The sequence below is a fragment of the Pinus tabuliformis genome, chromosome 3_2 (assembly GCF_031772625.1).
Source record: "Pinus tabuliformis cultivar Carrire ecotype Pingquan chromosome 3_2, CPIR1, whole genome shotgun sequence".
Taxonomy (NCBI): domain Eukaryota; kingdom Viridiplantae; phylum Streptophyta; class Pinopsida; order Pinales; family Pinaceae; genus Pinus; species Pinus tabuliformis.
In genome coordinates, this window is record NC_142302.1 from 432,294,453 (window position 1) to 432,316,058 (window position 21,606).

General features: G+C 40.3%; 1 protein-coding gene across 3 annotated transcripts in view; it reads right to left on the reverse strand.

The window, feature by feature from the left end:
- The window catches only part of LOC149181171 (uncharacterized), a 209,038-nt gene that overhangs the window by 157,467 nt on the left and 29,965 nt on the right, over positions 1 to 21,606 (reverse strand). The window lies entirely within an intron of this gene.

A 21,606-nucleotide genomic window follows, 5' to 3' on the forward strand; every position in this document is an offset into this window, starting at 1 on the left:
GTATGCAGATTAAAGAGAGCACTATATGGACTCAAGCAAGCTACCAAAGCATGGTATGGTCGAACTGATAGTTACTTGCAGCAAATGGGCTTCGTAAAGAGTAAGGCAAATTCGAACCTCTACTATTTGATGGTAGCAAGGGAGCCTCTCATTCTTGTGTTGTATGTGGATGATTTATTTCTAATTGGGTCACCAGGGCTCATAGAGGACTGTAAGAGGGACTTGGAAGCAGAGTTCGAGATGAAGGATTTGGGGCTAATGCATTATTTTCTAGGTCTGGAGGTATGGCAGACAGATGGGGAGATCTTCCTTGGTCAAGGGAGATATGCTATGGAGATCTTGAAGAAATTTAGGATGTTGGACTATAGACCCATGTCTACACCTATGATTACCAATTGGAGGAAGATAGATGCGTCAGAGCAGGAAGCAGTGAACCCCACCTTGTATAGACAGCTTATTGGCTCTCTTATGTATCTAGTCAACACAAGGCCAGACATTTGCTTTGTGGTCAACACTCTCAGTTAGTTCATGGTTGAACCAAAGAGGGTGCATTGGACAATAGTGAAGCATGTGCTACAATATCTACGAGGTATAGTCAAGTATGGGTTGAGATATACTCGAGGTGATGGTGTCAGGTTGATGGGGTATACAGACACAAACAGGACAAGTAGCGCAATGGACCGGAAAAGTACCTCAGGGTGTTGCTTCAACATTGGATTAGGGGTTGTCTCTTGGTACAGTAGGAAGCAAAAGTCCATGGCACTGAGTTCTGCAAAAGCAGAATACATGGCAACAAGCATGGCTACATGTGAGGCTATATGGCTTCGGACGCTGCTAGTGGCACTATTTGGTCAAAGGATGGAGTCGACCAGTATCTACTGTAATAATCAGAGTTGCATCAAGCTCTTTGAGAATCCAATGTTTCATGATAGGTCAAAACACATTGACATCAAATACCACTTCATCAAGGATTGTGTACAGCGTGGATCAGTTCGGCAATATGTTTCCACAGATCAGTAGGTTGCAGATATTTTGACGAAGGCCTTGGGTAAAGCAAAGTTTGTTTTCTTCAGGGATAAGTTGGGAGTTGTGGAGAACACCTTCCTCGCTAAGAGGGAGTGTTAGTTTTTGTAACTCAGACAAGTTTTCTAGTATCAAGTGGTATCTGTGAGGCTAGGAACACAAATGTATTAATTATCTCCAATACCCATAAAAAGTTTCTAAGTGAAAATATCTTAATTCGATTTATTAGCTAAATTTAATTATTTTCCTAAGTTTAGCTTAGGAAAATGGTTTAATTAATCGGGATTAATTGAGACAAATCGATTTTTCTCTAGTGACTTCTAGAAAAGTGATTTGAAGAAGTCAAGATGATCTTAGCCATTGATTGGAATTAGATCATGGTTGTTGATTCGTCAACGAGAGATTATAAGAGGAGATCGATGGGGTCTTTGGAGATCATTCAAACAATTCAGGAGAACAAATTTGCAGTGATAGCAAGTGCGCAGTGATAGTGTGGGAGACACCAGGGAGGGTTTCAACAGTGGTGATGGAGGAAGAGTTTTTCGAAGAGAATTCTTCACAGTTGCCTCCAGTTTCTGAGAGACAAAAGGAGGTCAATTTATTTATGCAAAGGGAGGCTGAATTTACCAGAGCGAGTAGCTAGTTTTCCAGTGCGTATCGCTGGAGTCACAGACTGATTTACCAGTTGCTAGTGATATTTGTTGGAGGTAATGGTGTGGCTTTAGGGGGTTGCTGGAGGAAGTTTATCTTGCTGAAATAATTCCCAGAGGTAGTGCGCATTTCCAGAAAGCAATGCGAGTTGGCTGAGGCAGTGCGAGTTGCCAGTTTGAGGCAATGCGAATTGTCAAAGGTTGGCCGAGTTGCTTCCAGTGAGTTGATTAGCTTCCAGGGGGGTCAATTTGACTTGCGGAAGTGAAGAAAACATTTTCCCAGAGCTTTGCCAGTGAGAGGCACACATATTGTATTTCTCCATTACAAATTTATTACTGAATATATTAATAATAAAGCTCTCATCTGAAACTGGTTTTCCCCACATTGGGATTTTTCTAAAGACTATTTTGCCCAAAATATCAGTGTCCAATTTTTATGTGTGTTATTTTCTCAATTTTCGTGATTTATTTTTGGTGGAACCGCAGTGGTGTTTTTATTCAGCATTTGCAATAGAATTTTCACAGGCAGCAGTGTTAGATAGCAACAAAACATGTGCTTGTGGATTTGAGGGACACAGTGGAGTATGGTATGAGATATCTTGGATATGGTGAAGTGCAGTTGCAGGGTTATTCAGACTCATATTGGGTAGGCAGTGCATCAAACAGGAAGAGCACCTCAAGGTGTTACTTTAGATTGGGATCGGCAATGGTATCCTAGTTTAATAAAATATAGACTTCGAAGGATCATAACTCAATAGAGAGCAGAGATCACTTCATACAAGATAGGATACAAACAGGAGCAGTGAAGCTCTAGTATATTCCCATGGATCAGCTGGTAGCCAATATTCTGACCAAGCCCTTTGCAAAAGAGAAGTATGAGGTATTCAAAGATAGATTTGGATTGGTGCAAAATTCCTTCCTTGCTAAAAGGGAGTGTTCAGAATTATACCTCGAATAAGAACTTCCATGAAAATTCAGTGTGAACAAGCATAAAATAATTCGAGATATTTTTTTAAAAGAAATTCTATTTTGTAATTCACTTTAGTATAAAAGTTAGAATTTTATATTTAGCTATTAAGTCTAGAAAAGTGTATCTCATGCATGCATAACATAAAATAGGACTAAACCCGAAAATAGTAGATTGAGGTTTTGGTCTCAACTAAAAGAATAAGGACATGTCAAGATAGAGGTTTGCACACACAGTTGAGTTGTTGAGCAATTGAGCATGTTGAGCAACTGTGAGAGAGAGAGGGTGAAGACAACCAGGAAAGAAGCGTTTGGGGGCAGCGCACAGTTCTATACAGTCGTACTGAACACTTCCATACAGCGGTATGGAAGTCTGTACAGTCATATGAACAGGACTATACATATCTGTACAAACAAACAGAAACTGTATAGTCTGTACAACAGACCGTACTTCTCAGGAAACCATTCTGCTCAAGTTCAGGGTGATTCGGTAACAATGTAGTGTTGTTTTTTGAGCAGCTTATGGAGTTTTCCTTTTAAGCTTTTCGAAAGAAACCTCCATAACCTATGTATGTTTAAAACTGTGTTTTATACTTTCCCTATTTAATTTTCGGCTATTATGTGATTGATGCTATGCTTTGAAATTTCAGCATTATTTAAATTCAGCAATTTTATTTTTAATTGAGATAATAAGGACATTAGTCACCTAGGCTTGGAAATTTTCACAGGCTTGAGTGAGCACACTCAATTTTAAGGAGGGAGCGGACGTCATCCCTAAAATGGTCATTAATACGAGTATTATTGTTATGTACATGTAAAAAGAGTGTGATGTATTATGAGGGTCATGTAAAATTTACAAGGCACAAGGTAATTAGCATGCATGCACATGTATTTAGTATACATGTGTGTTATGTGCATTATATGTCAAGTGCATTGGTGAACCAACATTTTCCAAATTCCAATAGTCATATAGTGTGTCAACTCATGGGTATAATGAGGCCCTTCAAAACCCAAACTGCATCATCACCACCAACATATAATATATATGAACATTGTGCTGAGTACACTTTCCGGCATTACTTGTGTTCATGTGTATGAGTTATGAGCATCACATGCACATGCACCTTATAATTAACTATGTTCTTGTCTTTCCAAAATGTGCAACCTGGATGGGGAAATTGCATGTGATGGCAACTAGGAGTGTTGGATCATCAAATTAGCCTTTATCAATGACAATCCAACAGTTTGCAAAGGGAGCAAGAATAATCATGTTTTATAGACATTATATATAGTTCATAGCTTGGATCTTATATTGGAGTGTTTAGTAAAACAAATCACCTTGGTAAAATAGGTCACTATAGTTGTAAAGAGGTGTTGAAGGTCATCATAAATCACAACCCATCTTCAAATTAGAATTGTTGAAATTTGAGACTTAATATGCCTTGAGCTTCATCATGTCAAGATAGCTCTCTACAGAAGATGTCTTCCAGGTTGCTAAATGACAACAAATCCTCTTTTTCCTTGGAGCTAAATGAAAACACATCTTCCTTTCAGTGCTTGAATGCTGCAACCACTACAGGTCTGCTGCTATGAGTCATAGACAAAATATCGCAGGATAGGATCATGGCATGCAAATGGTATTTGTACTCATAGTAGTCTACAGACAAAATTGAAGCTGCAATTAGTGGGTCACTGGAATTCCAAGAGTGTATCAAGCATATTTCCTTATATTTCAAGCCAATCAGTTCTTGAAACAATTTTGTTTGTGAAACAAGGACAAAAATTCCATTTGTAGCACCGGATGCATGCACAAGAATTAGGAAAGATGGGTGCTTGGCAAATAGAAAATTCAAATAAAATGTTTAGCTTATGCAAGCAAAATACCAGAAGTATTAAAGTAGCCCCAAGGCCTAGCTCAATCATGTGAGAATTTCACTAGCAGAAATTCTATTGCAGCAACTGGAATTAATACTTCTAACTGTTAATTTATTTAGCAGTTTATTGCTATGGCAACAACGAATTAATCACACTGCAATCTTCACAATAAAAATATTGTGGAAGATAAGCTAGAATCTGAGAAAATACTGGCGTGCACACACAAAATTATGACACAATTATTTTGGACAAAAGTCCCCAGAAAAACCCAACTTGGGAAATTCGGTGCAGCAGCTGAGGGGTTTTATTATTAAGCAGCAGTGAGAAATTCTGAGTACAATAAATATTGCCAAACTAGCGAATCTATCCAAGAGAAATACTAGCAAAAATTCTATGAGGGAAATTACCCTCTCCGAGCAATCCTGGCACTTGACTGCCTCTGAAAAGCTAGTCGTCCAACCAGCTCTGCGTAGGCCCTGCGTCACCCTAGCACAATCCCTCACACGTTCTGCCTGAATTGGCTGCCAATCTAGTCGTCTTGCCTACTGCTGACTAGGAAAATGCTTCTTTGACCCTCTAGAAAACTTTCCCGACCTCTGGAACTGAAAACGTCTTCCTCTTCAGCTAGATCGAATTGCCCTCTTGAGGCTCTACACTGCCTCTGCACAACCTCCTGGAGAAAATCTTGGCCTCCTCTTTTTGACTCTCTGGAACTGGAAAAATTCCTCCAGACTCACTATCTCTACCCCTCTTTGTTTCCCTTCTCTGGCTCGAACTCTTCTGACAACTATTGTTGCTCTCTGGAGAAATCGAACTGCCCAAGAAAATCAATCTCAAGTGTCACAAGTGTGTTTCTCCATCTACCCATCGACTTCTTATAATCTCTTGTGGGACTTCAACAGCCAAGATTAAACTTTAATCAACTGAGATTATTTCTTAGTAGATCTGTGTGAGTTTCGAGAGAATTCTCACCTTCTCAATTAATATTGATTAATTAACCAGTTTTCCTAAGTTTAAACTTAGGAAATATTTAAAAATTGGTTAATAATCTAATAGAGACACTTCTAGGTGGAATTTCTAAAAACGATTTATGGGTTATCGAAAACTCCTGTGTTTTAGCCTCTCCACAAAGTTTTGCGACTAGAACACCTCCAATTCTACAAAAACTAACACTCCCTCTTAGCAAGGAAGGTGTTCTAGTGTTGAACTACTCCAACACCTTGTCTCTACATCACCCTCTGTACATTGTTGACGTCTAGCCACTGTGACTGCCTGCCGCTGCCCATCAACCACTACGCAACTTTGATGTTGCATCTGTGTTGTTGCTGACATTACTATACTCTTGCCAACTCTGCATCTGCACTGCGACTCCCTCTCATCTGTTGCTATTGTTACTGCAACTATTACAACTGAAAAGCATCTGAAATACTGAATCAACTATGTCTTTGTGCTGCATCTGTCACCTAGGCATCTTACTGCTACTAGCCTCTACACTGTCCATTGAAGTAATCTGCATTGTTGTTGACTTTGCTACTAAGCCTCCTACTCTGCTGTCAACACTGCTCTGCGATCCTGAGCACTCGACTGCAACTAGTCTACAACTATCACTCTGGAACTAACTGCATCAACTAACATTGATCCATCATGTTACTAAATATTGTGGGCCCCTGTAGCAAGGTAATAATCCATGAGGAAGACACCTCAATGGACCCTGCCCAATCTTTGTGCAACTCTGGGACAATAACTTCATATCGCCCCACCTCACTCCTAGAGGACGATTTGTCTATCTCTGTGAATGTTGCCACCTAGTCCTGCTTGTCCTGCTTGTCCTTCTTCCTGAGAGGAAATTGAGTATTGTAGTGGATAAACTCGCCACACCTGAAGCACTTGACCTTAGATAGGTCATTTTTCTTCTTCTCCCCTTGTCCATGATTGGGACCCTTTGATGCAAGGGCCACATTCTCCTTTTCATTCTCACCCTTCAAACCCTTGTTGTTTCTTCCGCTGATGGAGCTCTTAACTAGAGCTCACCTCATCTCCTCCTGCTACAAGTTTGACCACATCCTATCTCACCCTGGTAATGTGTCTCGTTCCAAGATTCTTTTGACAAAGACTTGTCATTCCTCTGAAACACTATTTAGGGCCAAATGCACAATCTCTGTAGGTTGTAGCGCCTCCCCAACGATTGCAAGTTGATCCCGGATTTTCTGAATTTTGGTGACAAAGGGATCTATGCCTTCACCTTTCTGCATCCTGATGTTTCTCAGCTTCTCTTGCAGGAACATCTTCTGTTGCTCGAAAGGATTCTGATATAGCAGAGTGAGAGCATCCCACATCTACTTGGCAGTGTTCTTGCTAGATATATGCAAGACTATATGGTCTCAGACTCCATCCAAGATCATCCGCTTCGCCTTTGCCATCTCTTTCCTATACTCTCAGAGTTGATCTACATTTGTTGGTACTGCCACAACGTTCTCTACATAGGTCTTCAGGCCAAATCCATATAGCAGGAAGGACATCCTGGCCTTCCAAATGACATAGTTGGAGGCTCCCTCCAACCTATGTTGATCTCTAAGCCCAGTTGTGGCCATCTCTGAAACTGAATATGGAAAACCCCCTCTTTCACTTGCTCAGCTGCTGAATCAACTATTCGCACTCCCTTCTCGAGTTATAAAATCTACTTGCAGCTACTGCCGATTGCAATTGGAAAAATCGGATTTCTCAACTTGAAACCCTCTGAGAGAAATTCCCTATGTGTGCACTTTCTCTTCTACTCGGCATTGATTCTGCTACTGAAAACTGCTGCAAAATGCTTATGCACCCAAACAAGGAATCTGCTCAGAGCTACAACTGCCCCTCTGCCTGGTGGAATCAATCAAACTGACAAGCCGAATTTTTCTGCCAACCTGCAACTGGAAAATCGAACCCTTGCCCAACAATTCACACCTAGCTTAGGCACTGCACAGCCCCTAGAAAAATGGTCCTACTACTCCCTTTGAACAGTGAATTTTTCTGCTTCCACTTTTGAGCTTCCCGTTTGATCAAAATTGCTCTAATACCATGTGAGAATTTCACTACTGGAAATTCTATTGCAGCAATTGGAATTAATTTTTCTAATTGTTAATTTATTTAGCAGTTTATTGCTACAACAACAACGAATTAATCACACTGCAATCGTCACAAATAAAAAAACTACGGAAGATAAATTGGATACTGAGAAAATACTGGCACACACAAAATTATGACACAGTTATTTTGGACAAAAGTCCCCGTAAAAACCCAACTAGGGAAAATTGGTGCAGTTGCTGAGGGTCTTGATTATTAAGCAGCAGTGAGAAATTATGAGTACAATAAATATTGCCAAACTAGCGAACCTATCCTAGAGACATACTAGCAAAAATTCTTCGAGGGATTTACCCTCTCTCCGAGCAATCCCGACACTTGACTGCCTCTGAAAATCTAGTTGTCCAGCTAGCTCTATGCAGGCCCTACATCACCTTAGTGCGGTCCTTCACACGCTTTGCTTGAATTGGCTGCCAATCTAGTCGTTCTACTTACTGCTGACTAGGAAAATGCTTCTCTGGCTCTCTGGAAAACTTTCCTGACCTCTAGAACTGAAAACGTCTTCCTCTTCAACTGGATCGAATTGCCCTCTTGAGGCTCTGAGCTTACATCTGTGTAGCCTCCTGCAGAAAATCTCGGCCTCCTCTTTCTGACTCTCTGAAACTGGAAAAATTCCTCCGAACTCATTATCTTTGCCCCTCTCTGCTTCCCTTCTCTGGCTTGAACTCTTCTGGCAATTGTTGTTTCTCTCTAGAGAAATCAAATTATCCAAGGAAATCGACCTCAAGTGTCACAAGTGTGTTTCTCCATCTACCCATCGACTTCTTCTTATAATCTCACTGTGGGACTCCAAGATTAAAACTTAATTAATGGCTGCGATTATTTCCTAGTCGATTAGTGTGAATTTCTAGAGAGTTCTCACCTTTCTCAATTAATATTGATTAATTAACCATTTTTCCTAAGTCTAGACTTAGGAAATATTTAAAAATTAGTTAATAATCTAATTGAGACACTTCTAGGTGGAATTTTCAAAAACGATTTATGGGTTATGGAGAAATCCTGTGTTTTAGCCTCTCCACAAAGTTTTGAGACTAGAACACCTTTGATGCTACAAAAACTAACAAATCAATCTGTGCCACAATTGTTGGGACGTTGCAAGTAATTCAGCGCACTTTGTAGGTCCCCAGTTTGAGTCCTACAAGGTTATTGCACCAAGTCTATGTTGCCCACTTTACATTGGTACTGTTACCTGCTAAGTTGTACCTAGAAGGAAATGAAGACCTCATGGCCCAATGTACAAGGCACCAATCAAATTTTTCAAGTTCACAAATCCATTAGGGCAAATTTTGCCCCTTTTTCTCTCTCTACTCTTCTATCTTCTCTCTCTACCTTCTTCATGCAAATTGCGTGCCCCCATGGGGGAGTTGTATAAAATGTTGCTAGTGTTAGTTTTTGGTGGCGGTGGACAAGTGTTCTAGTCTCTATGGTGTCTACGAGGCTAAGGAACACGAGATCTCCAAAACCCATAAAAGGTTTCATCAGAAAAACCTTAGAAACACCTCAATTAGATTAATTAGCCAATAATTAAAAAATTCCCTAAGTCTAACTTAGGAAAACTAGTTAATTAAATCAAATTAAATGAGGGAAATTGATTTTTCTCTAGAGACTTTCGAAAAAGTCATTTGATGAAGTATAAATGATCTTAGCCATTGATTGAGCTGTGATCATGGTCGTTGAATGCCCAACAGAAGATTATAAGAGCAAGTCGATGGGGTTTGGAGAAGACACACGAGGCAGTTGAGACACAAAGGGAGGCAGTGTGAATTAGCCAGTTGCAGAGAGAGGCACAGTTCTAGCTAGAGAGAGTCAATAGCAGGGGTTTCAACAGTGAGAATTTCTGAAGAAATTTTCAGGAAGTTTTCCAGCATTCCAGTGTCAAGAAGGGAGGTCGAGTTTTCCAACAAAGCAGGTCGTATTCAGCTAGTTCATGTATTCAATTTCCCCAATGCGAGTAGCAAGAGCAGTATTTCACTTCTAGTTGCCAAAAGAAGTGCCAAAGGAAGTGTGAGTAGCTTCATGAGGCAGAGGGAGGTAGATCAACTTGCAAGGAGTGAGTCTTGGAGGTTGTGCGAATTAATCTAAGCAAGCAGTGCACATTCCAAGCAGCAGTGCGAGTGCTAGAGAGGAGTGTGAGTGGCTTTGAGGAGGCCAGATCGATTTGTCGAAGGGAAAAGTGATTTCCTAGATATTTTCCGGTTGAGATAAATTGTCGGAGCTTTGCAAGAGAGGCAAGTAGTTATAATTCTCTATTTTGCTGAAGAATAATATAAACCCTCATCTACTCCACTGGTTTTCCCTTCGGGTTTTTCCGAAGGAAGATTGTCCAAAATATTGGTGTCAAATTTGATTGTGTGTGTGTGTGCAATTATTTCTTAAGTTCTAGCATATTTTATTTTTTCTGCAATGTATTTTATTTGTGAAGAATTGTTGTGTGAGTTATTCGATATTTGTCGTACATAATTAACAAAAGACAAATAAACTGCATAAGTTAGAAGAATAATATCCAGTTGTTGTGATTCGTAGAAATTTCACATGGTATCAAAGCAAGGTTGCTATTGATCAGAGCGAGGGTGTTGCAGATCAAAGATATCAGGGCACTAAAGAGCAGATAGGCCCGTCATCCAGTGGGTGTTTCAGAGGCAGTAGTTCGATTTCCAATCTAGGGAGGTGATCCGGAGCAAGTGCATGTTATCTCAGTGAGCAGCAGCAAGCAGTGAGGTTGCCAAAAAGGGTTTCTGAAGGTAGACCGAATTTCTAAGAGAAAATCTAGCGCAGAGTGTTTGTAGCAAAAGGGTTTTGCAAGAGTAAATCAGCGCCTGACCTAGAAGAGAAAGCACAAGGATTTCATAACCCAGTTTATTAATTTCTCTGGATTATTTGGGTTTGCAGATTTGCCAGAGATGGCCGCAACAAGATTGAGAGATCAAGACAAGTTGGATGGAGCCTCCAACTTTGGCATCTGGAAGGCCAGGATGTTGTTTCTATTGGACAAGCATGGTATGAAGGAGTTTGCTACAACAGTTATTGTTGTACCAACAAATCCCATCCAGTTTCATGAGTACAAGAGGGACAACACCAAAGCAAAGAGGATGATCCTTGATGGAGTTAGAGATCACTTCGTTCCACATATCGCAGAAAAGGGAACAATGAAGGAAATGTGGAATGCCAACGTCAAGCTATACCAGGATCCGTCAGAGAACTGGAAAATGATCCTCAAAGAAAAGTTGAGAACTGTCAAGATGAACAAGGGCAAATATGTAACCATCTATCTCACCAGGATTTAGTCTGTCAAAGATTAACTCGTTGCAATAAGGGAGAAGCCAGCATATGACAAGCTAGTGTGTATAGCACTAAGTGGGTTTACCAAGGAATGGCGCACGTTCGTCCAGGTGATTTTTGGGCGAGACACACTTCCAGGATGGGAGAGCCTATGGAGTGATTTCACTCAAGAGGAGTTGAGGCTCAGCTTAGCCAAGGGAACTACCAGCAATAGTGGCAAGCCAGCGAAGGTGAAGGAGGAGTAAGAGAAAGTCGCTCTTATAGGAAATGGTAAAGCGAAGAAGGGTCCCAGCTAGGGACAAGACTTGAAAGGATAAAAGAAGAAGAAGGACCTGTCAAAGGTCAAGTGTTTTGGCTATGGTGAACTTGGTCACGATGTCATCCAATGTCCTAATTAGAAGAAGGACAAGAAGGGGAAGCAGACAGTGCTTATGCAAAGATTGAGGATTTGTCTTCCAAATTAGAGGATGAATTTGCACTTATAGTGGCATTATCCTCAAGAGGAGGAGTATGACACTCCAGTGTGCTAGATCATGCAAGGTCCGAGGAGGGAGTAGCAAGGAGATCTAGATCATAGCCAAGGAGCGCTTGATCAGTAGATCAAGTCCAATTCCTGTGTATATGATTCCTCAGTTGGACCATTACCTTTGTTACGAGAGCCCAAGTATTAAAAGTAGCAGTGAGATCAAGAATCACTATCGCAGTGATAGCAGTAGTGCAGAGGCAGCTCAGTGGCATCAGCAGCATGAGATTAGAGTAGCACAGTGGAAGCAGATTGGTTTAGCTACAGCATGTAGTAGGAGAATCAGAGCCGTGCAGTAGCATGGTGGACAGTGATTGCCGGAGGATTTTCTTCACAAGATTTCCATTTTCTCAATGGGAGAGGGAGATTGATCTTATCTGCGGAAGTGGAGTGTGTTTGCCTCCAGGGAGGATGCAATCTCTTCAGTAATGCGACTTGACTGAGGCAAAGGGAGTTGTAGGGGAAACGAGGTACTTTGCTAGTCAAATTGATTTGCAAAGGAAAAGTAGTTGCCAGTTTGTGGCTCGATTTTCCAGTGGAATTGGTGGTTATTTCCAACAGTGCGAGTTTATCGGAGAGGATGCAATAAATTTTTGGAACGTAGTTGTAGAGTCGGTTCAGGGTCTTTGAGGGAGACCGAATTGACTTAGAGGGGTCGAGTTACTTCCAGGAGAAAGATCAGCTAGCGGAAGTGAAGAAATAAATTTACCGAAGGTTTGCTAATTTATGGCAACTAGTTGTATCACAGATGTTAGACACCAGAAACGTAGATCAACTCCGCTACATCATGTTCCCATAGATCAGCAAGTTGCTAATATACTCACAAAGGCCTTGGGCAAGGCTAAGTTTGTAATTTTCGGAGAGAAAACGAGAGAAATGGAGAAAACCTTTCTCGCTAAGAGGGAATGTTAGTTTTTGGTAGCAACAGACAAGTGTTCTAGTCTCTATGGTGTCTAAGAGGCTAAGGAACACGAGATCTCCAAACCCAAAAAAGGTTTCGTAAGAAAAGCCTTAGAAACACCTCAATTAGATTAATTAGCCAATAATTAAATATTTCATAAGTCTAACTTAGTTAAATTGGTTAATTAAATCAGATTAATTGAGGGAAATTGATTTGCTTTAGAGACTTCCCAAAAAAGTCATTTGATGGAGTCAAGATGATCTTAGCCATCAATTGAGATGTGATCATGGTCGTTTAGTGCCCAATAGAAGATTATAAGAGCAAATCGATGGGGTTTGGAGAAGACACACGAGATAGTTGAGACACAGAGGGAGGCAATGTGAATTAGCCAGTTGCAGAGAGCAAGGCGCAATTCCAGCCAGAGAGAGTCAGTAGCAGGGGTTTCAGCAATGAGAATTTTCGAAGAAATTTTCAGGAGGATTTCCAGCATTCCAGTGCTAGGAAGGGAGGTCGAGTTTTCCAGCAGAGGAGGTCGTACTTAGCTAGTGCGAGTAGCCAGTTTTCCCTGTGCAAGTAACAGGGGCAGTATTTCACTTCCAGTTGTCAGAAGAAGTGTCGAAGGAGGTGCAAGTAGCTTCAGTAGGCAGAGGGAGGCAGATCGACTTGCAGGGAGTGAGTCCCGAAAGCTGTGTGAATTAATCTACGAAGGCAGTGCGCATTCCAAGCAACAGTGTGAGTGTTAGAGAGGAGTGCGAGTGGCTTGGAGGAGACCAGCTCGATTTGCTAAAGGGAAAAGTGATTTCCCAGATATTTTCTAGTTGAGATAAACTATCGAAGCTTTGCCGAAAAGGCAACCATTTGCAATTCTCTATGTTGTTGAAGAATAATATAAACCCCCATCTGCTACACTAGTTTTCCCTTAGGAGTTTTTCCAGGGACACTTGTCCAGAAATATTGGTGTCAATTTTAGTTGAGTGTGTGTGCAATTACTTCTCAGTTCTAGTATATTTTATTTTTTCCACAGTGTATTTTATTTGTGAAGAATTGTAGTGTGAGTTATTCGATATTTGTCATTAAAAATTAATAGAAGACAAATAAACTGCATAAGTTAGGAGAATAAATCCAGTTGTTGCGATTAGTGGAAATTTCACAGCTAACATGATGAACTTTTATTAAAGACTTAGACCCTTGGGAACTGGTTACTAAGGAAGTCACTCTAGAGTGGTTTTTTCACTTAATCAATTATTTTGGTTTTTTTGCGGTAAATAATTAATTGAGTTTTTTCACCCATGTCCTCCAAAGTTGGAACACATCTTAATAACTAGGCCTTGAGTGTGTTTTCTAAGACTAAGGTCAATTTATATTACCATGCTAGGCATTATCTTGAGTCTCATTGAATTGTATTAGGTTCTAGTGGGAATTTTTAATAATTAAAAATTTCCTGTAGGAAGGGAATTTTTAATTATTTTTTATGTAACAAATAAAAAATGGCACTAGGAAGTGTTGCATGGCATGTAAGTACTCGATTTTCATCCTTAGAGCACCAATATTATCCTAATAACCACTTTGGGGTGGAAAATATTAATTTTTTCCATGAAAAAATCACTTTTAGGTTCTAATGGGAATTTTTAATAATTAAAAATTTCTTGTAGGAAGGGAATTTTTAATTATTTTTTATGTAACAAATAAAAAATGGCACTAGGAAGTGTTGCATGGCATGTAAGTACTCGATTTTCATCCTTAGAGCACCAATATTATCCTAATAACCACTTTGGGGTGGAAAATATTAATTTTTTCCATGAAAAAATCACTTTTACTCATAAAAGTGAGAAAAGACAAGAAAAAGCAGGAAATTAATAATTGGGAACATATTAAAAACATTTTCCTTGTTTACTAAGTCTCTCAAACAGTTAAGTGAAGAGTCACAAGCACTCAAGATTGAGTAAGCAGGATGAGTTGACTCTCATTAATGGAAGCCAATTTGTATGTCAAGTGAGGCCGACTCAGGCCCACGAATTGGGGGATGAATTGGCTCTCATAAAGCTAACGGATTTGGGGACTCAAGTGAGGCCGAATTTGTTGATGAGTTGGCCAAGTTTGAGGGGCAGTTAAGTGAAGTGAGTGGGAGTTCACTCCCTCTTCACTTCACGCTTGGCCATATGTGCTCCCTTCACCATACTACACAGCCCACACTTGGCCATATGCATCAGCTCTTCAGGAGATATGCATCCCCTTCTTGGCAGCTCACTTCACGCTTGCAACTTACATCGCACACATGGAGTAAATTGCATAATCTTCTTGGCAGCCTATGCTACACTTGGATCAATTCATACCTCTCTTGGGATCAACAATTTTTGGAGATTTCCACCCCTCTTTTTCTATAAATTTAAGGCTCCTCTCTTGAGCAAAGTAGTATGGAAGTTTGAGAGCTTGGCGAAGTGCTGCTATTTTGTAATTGTTCCATCATTGATTAATAAAAGAAGGCTTTGGAGGCTTATGGTGTTGTGATTTGTGTGTTTTGCTTGGAAATTTTTCTTGAGGTAACCTTGTATCATTTTAATTTCGTTGCTTTGAGTTTGTATCCTAGGCCTTAATAGGGACATTGTTGTCCGAAGGAGAAGACAAACAATTTTTTGTTTGTCTTCTTGATAGTTTGTATTATTGAATTGAATATTACATGTGTTTCTCAGTTGGATAGAATGTTTATTCATTTTCATTATGCAAGCTACACCTATGACTACTGATTTCTTGGCAAGATCATAAGGTTTTGCAGGTTCCTCTAGCTTCGAGATTGGGGACCTCCTCGATTGGAGCACCCATCTTCAATCAAAAACAAAGCATTACTCCCACTTAGCATTAAGTGCCTCCAAGTGCCATGAAAGCCCCAAAACTCTCTCTTCTCTCCTCATATAGAGTTCTAAAAATTTTTCAACAATTCTTGGTTCTATTATAAGTGACTCATTGATTTATCTAGCATTGTGAACGCTAAATAGGTTGTTGTCCTAACAATAGTCAAATTAGCTAAGAAAAAACCAAGCATCTTGGTTTTTCCCTAGTTCAATAATGTAGAAATTCAATATTTTGATTCTAGTATTTCACGTGGTGTTTTTGGGTTTTAACTTTTAGTACACTAACATTCTTGAGTGTTCCATAAGCATTTTGGGCACTTTTTGCATAACTTTGCTTGCTGGTTTTTAGCAGGTCATCTATTGTACAGGGGGAGGTGCTACCAAAATTTGGTCAATTTGAAGATCTAAAGCACCCAAAAGGGACCTATAACCATCTACCTCGTAAAACAAGCATTTCTTCCACCATTGTAACTTCACAAAAACATTTCTCAACCTTTATTCATAAGGGATACCATCTACTAAGCATTGTAATTTCTTGGGAGCTAGGAGAGTCTCCTAGGCACCCCCCGCCCCCTATCCAATGGAGGCCTCTTGTGATGTGTCTCATCTTTTGTCATTTGTTTTCATTGCGTTAAAATTTACTTAACACCGCAAAACATTAGAGTAGGTTTCAATTTCATAGATTAGATTTTATTTTATGTTATCAGATTAGATTTCATTGTTTCAATTATTGCAAAGAGTAACGAACCCCATCAAACTCTCTTATGCTCTCTATCATTGCAAGCCTAGCTTGATCCTTGCACGGTATCCAAAAAGAGCTTGTTGGTGACTTAGTTTAATTAGGGAAAACCAATTCTATCATTTATTGTGAAATTGGGGGAAGGTAAAGGTTGACCTGCGAAATCAGGCTAGGAGCTAGATTCTCCGACCACTGGTCGACTTGTGAAATCAGCTGAGACATTGAAGCTAGCTTCCTCCCATTGGATCTCCTTGCCGCCCTCTCTACCTCATTCGAAGGATAAAGATCAAGGGGGAACACACCTTAGATTATATTTACTTTTCTTGCAATCACACACCTCAATCATGCATTCATACGAATCACCACATATCTGTCATCTTACTTCACTAATTTATCTAAATCCAAGTGAAATCTAACTTAATAAAATTTACCAAGAACATTCTACACAACATATACTTTTATAGCATTGGGTTGATATTTCATTTGCCATATTTACTTTGAGTAATGTTAGAGTCGGTCTAGTCATCCCTCCGTCAGAGATCAAAACTCTTTTTGCATTTCATTTTTAGGTGTCTCACTTGATTCACTCAGTTGAATTCCGCTAGGAGTATGCCATAAATCTGACGGAAGGGCTTTGTCATTCATTTCCCTCATGTCTTGTACCTGCTGGCCTAGATCTTTTCGTCAATGTTTATTAAAGTCCATGACAGTCAATGTTTGATCTTTTAATGGACAAAGAGTCATGTCAATCATAGGTCTAGGGTTTCACAAGCTGTGTCTTCACAATGTCCAATAAAGCCAGCAGGCCAGAGGGAGGTTCTTAATAAGTTTTCATTTCAAATATTTTCATCGTCATATGGATGGATTATGACTTTTTTTGAAGACAAGTCGACATTTCGTTTTTTGTAATAATTTTCAAAAATTTTCAGTTCTTGAATTCTTCAGGCGCAGCCCTGGTCTCCTTTGCCAAATTCCATGTCAGCTATTCCTACAAAAAATTGCCAAGAATTTCATCATTTCAACCAAAAAATCAAGGAGGAAACAAAAAGACAGAGTTGTATTAATTGTGAAAAAGTGCCAATTTCAAAACATTATAAAAATGGGTTTTGGAGAATCAAAAATCAAATCCATGTCTCCATGTCTTTATAAAGATAATTCCATGAGGATCAATGTCATTTTACATGCCAAGGTCAAAGGGAAGCATTTCAAAGTAAATTGGGTGAGCAAGTGAGTAACTTGGGTGAAATCGGAGGAAGCTTGGCTAGCGCGGCGCATACAACAGGTGGTGCGACGCACTGGAGGAGCGCGGCGCACTGGGAGAAATTGCCCAGTGTAAATTTACACAGGCGCGGCGCACTGGGTATGTGGCGCGGCGCATACACCTGAAAGCCCGAAATTGTTTCAAATTTCACCAATTTGCTCATAACTTGCGTGGATTTGCCAGGTAGTGTTGCTATTTTGATATTTCATCCAATGTTGTGATTAGTGATGGTGGTTTATGGATGACAATGGGTGAACACATATATCAAACCCTCCTTCTATAAACATAAGCAAACTTGCTGTCAGGGTTTCAGAACTCACTGTTTTGCCACCAAAATCATTTCTCCTTCCCATTGTTCCCTTGTCCTCACCAATCCCTAATTCCCTATCACCTAAGTTCATTATTCCCTTCTCCTACATGCTCTGTCCCAAATCTTCCAACCTCACACCTCAAACCCTATACAACAATTCCAAACCCTAAACCCTATTCCCATACATAAATTCTTCAAACCCTCTCCCATATTTCCCTATCAAATTTCACCCAATAATTCCCATTCCTCACTATTATTTCCCCTTCCTAACAGTCCCTGTTTCATTTGTTTTCTCCTTTGGTGGCAGACTTTGCACTCTAAAGAGCAGTCAAAACAGTTTTCATACAACAGTATCTTTTTCTCTAAGGCAGTTGAAAAACAGCAGTAATGGCATCTGAGCATTCATCGGACTATGAAGTGGAAACCCAAAGTGACTCACCCTTGGAAGAACAGGCACCCTGGAGGCCTCATAAAGGTGGCAAACATGTTAGAGAAGAACCAACCACCCTTACAGAATTGCAGGCCTGCCCTCTTGCTATGTCGTGTTTTCAGCATCAGTCATGCTATGAGTTTTGTCAAAAGGTGGCTAGTGTTCAATTTCATCATGAACTGGCTCGTCTATTCGTGCTGCACTTACATGGAGATCAAGCTACCTTAGCCGGTGTCACCTTCACACTTACACCAGAATCTGTCTCATTAGCAACCGGCATGCCGAACATTGGAGAACCATGGAACAAGAAGCAGAAGATTGACCGGCAGCATTATGAGCCATACATTAAAACCGGTTTCTTGAGGCAGCTCAAGAGAGTGTTTCCATTCCGATATCTGAAAGATGAATATGCTCCACTAATGAAATTGATCATGAAATATTTCAGCTGTGAGGGACGGTTCTCTCGTCTATATGCTTATCACATCAGGTTGCTCATGCATTTCACCAGGGTGCGGATGATGAACATCCCGTATTTCATTTGCCGGAACATAGAGAGGATGACAACCCTTGTGCAGCACAAAACACCTCAGCAGCAACTTAACAGTGTTTATCATTTTGCTCTTATTAAGATTTTGGTGGTTCATCAGCTTGGATTACAGGGTATCACTTGGGATGATTTCATCTCTCGTGACTTCTTTAGAGCTTCACAGGGATTATCAGAGGTTAAGCATGAAGGTGGACCTTCTCATCAGTATGAGCGCCATGAGACCGCTAGTGTGCTGGTATTCATCACATATCAGAGAGGCACCAGACATTTGTTTGCAGCAGCAAAGCGAGTGTTATCTCCACCCGGGGTGGAAGGGGCCTCGTTTCCAACATCAGCACCACAGGTACAGGACAAAGGCAAGAGGCCAATGCAGGATGAGGGGCCATCAGGTGAACGAGAGACCGACTTCATTCTCCTTCATGATGATGATACAGATACGGGTCCGCAAAGTGCACAGCTTAGAGAGATCATCCAGGAGCAGCAAACAGAGATCCAAGCCTTATCCCTTGACTTGGAGAGAGCTAAGTGGACCATGAAATACTTGGAGCAGAGGAACAAATAGCTTGAAGATCAGCAAGCAATCATGGAGCTGCAAAACATTCGCGAGCATCGCCAAGCTGCACAAAGGAGAAGAATTGAGCTCACATCATTGGAGCAAGAGATTAATGAGGATCGGGAGGCTAATCTCGAGAGAGTTAACATGCACTTAGAGAGGCTGTTGGACAAGGCCGACAAAGACCATGCATTGCTGAGACACATGGCTTTCCACTACATGGCACGAAACAAGGTCTGCAAGGCACGAATCAGGAATTTAAAGGCAAAATTGAGAAAGGCAATAAGGAAGCAAAAGAGGCAAAGGGAGCTTGATCGTCTTCAGGTACTGGCCGAAGCCTCTTTAGCCCAACATAACACTTAATGAAGAAGCTCCAGCCCAAATTTCAAGAAATTTGGGGCATTTTTGACATTTTGGAAATTTTTTGCACAAAAAATAGGGTTTTTCTCCCTGTGCGCCGCACCACTTGGCACGCGCTTTTGATAGGAAGCTCCAAATGGCAAAAACTTTATATTTTTGGATTTGTCATGAAAAATCATGACTGCTGGTGCGTGGCCAAGAAGTTTGGGCAAATTTTGAGTCCTCAGGAGGTCAAACACCCTCAAAAAATGACCTCACTGCCCCTATTTTGACACACAGGAAGCAGTCTTGGGAGATTGAAGTTTTGGAGGGGCAAATGACATCCAAATTGAAAAATTCCACTTGGGTTGGAAAGTAGATAGACAGGGCTTTCCAATGAGCTATCTTGGGCTCAATTTGGACTTCAAGAAGTGCCTCAAAATCAACTCCAATTTGGCGCGACGCATACAAATTTTGGCGTGGCGCATAGAGAATTTTGGCTTGTTTTTCACTGTTCAGCTCAGCAATTCGCCCAGTTTTGCTTTTTGAAGTTATTCTTGACTTTTCATGATGTAATTTGACAACCATGATGTAATATTGGCACATTTTTACTTGTTCTAGAAGATTCATTCACCAAAAGGTGAAATGTGAGTGAATGAATCAGTTTCCTAGCATCTAGGGGTAAGTTGTTTGACTACCTAGTTTTCAGTTCCTTGTTTAGAATTGGTTCAAACACCTCCTAGAATGATGAGCTCGACCCCTAGAGGCAAGGGAATGGGTTGGGCTAGTCTATATCATGTAATTTCTACGTCATTTTCAGGGTTAGACACTTGGGATTGCTTCGGTATATCATTGTACATTCTATCTCTGCATTTTTGGCTAAGGAAAGACCAGGGTTTTGCAGCACTGTTTGGGATCCATGTGGCTTTATGTTTTGATGGTGTTATTCTCTAAGTAATTGTAAGCTCATTAGTGTTATGTGTATCATTTTCCTCTCTTTTCTTCTGAATTTGAACAAATGAGTGATTAAGGTGGAATCCATTAACTGTTATGCTCTGCCTTTGAATTTGTTTAAATTTCCATGTTTTCATTTGTTTAAGGAGAATTCTTGAGACTCTCTTGCTCTCCTTAGCTCCTCACCAGTCTGATCTATCCATTCACTCACTTTAAAGCATCAAAACGATTGCCTTCTTTGCCCCAATCAGAACTCTGCAGAAACTATGCCTCATCCCCGAGCCCAATTTGCCTTTCCCCATTTCCAACACAAAACCCTCAAAAACTCAAATCAAATCCTTTGCACTTCATACCTAGCCTAAAATTAGCTTTTATTTTAGTCATCTTGAGCCCCATCGCTTGTCTTTTGCCGAGATTGACCTGGAGAGAGCCCTCTCCTGTCCTCATAGGGCTAGATACGAGGCTGAGCGTGGTTTGATGTGGACCTAGAACCTTGTCTTTTCAACTTGAGGCAAATCTAGGCTCTAACAAGTAACAAGCAATTTCTTTGAGCATTTCACTTTCCAGCATAAGCATTTAACTTTTGGCACTAGTCTATATTGCCTTTCATTTCTTTCATTTGATCATTTGCTTATCTATCTTGCTCATCTTGTATATTGATGGTGAATGTGATTACTTGTTCATCTATCTTTCATATTACATGTTGATGGTTGAATGTATTCTTGTGTTATTCAATTACCTCCTAGAACATTTCTTACTTTGTTATGGCTTAGTTGAGCCTTAGTTGTTTTTTAGGGACTTCCCCCTTGGCTTCACCAAGAGTTAGCCTAGATGGAGGAGTTTAGAATTGAGTGACAGCTACTCAACTTGAGACTTGCCCCCAAGGCCACACCAAGTGGATTAAAGATTTTCTCCACGGTAGCCTAGGTGTGGAATAGGCAGCAACAGGTACCACCCTAGGAATGGGGTAAACGCCCAGAAGTTTCCCAAGGATTTATCTCAAAGGGAAAAAAATATCAAAAAGTACTGAAAGGAAAGGATTCTGAATGATCTTGATTAGGTGTAACGTTAATGGCAAACTGTCTTGGCCCCTGCTCACATTCAATGATGTGGTACTTGCACAAAATATAATTTTGCGGTACCTTTACAGACAATTTATCTTGAAACTGCATTGCTATTCTCTAAATTGTTAGGAATCAAGGAATGAATAGTGCAAGGTTAATATTTCAATCAATTCAGCAAATATTTTCAGAATTTGTAAAATTTAAATGAATACTGTCTTTG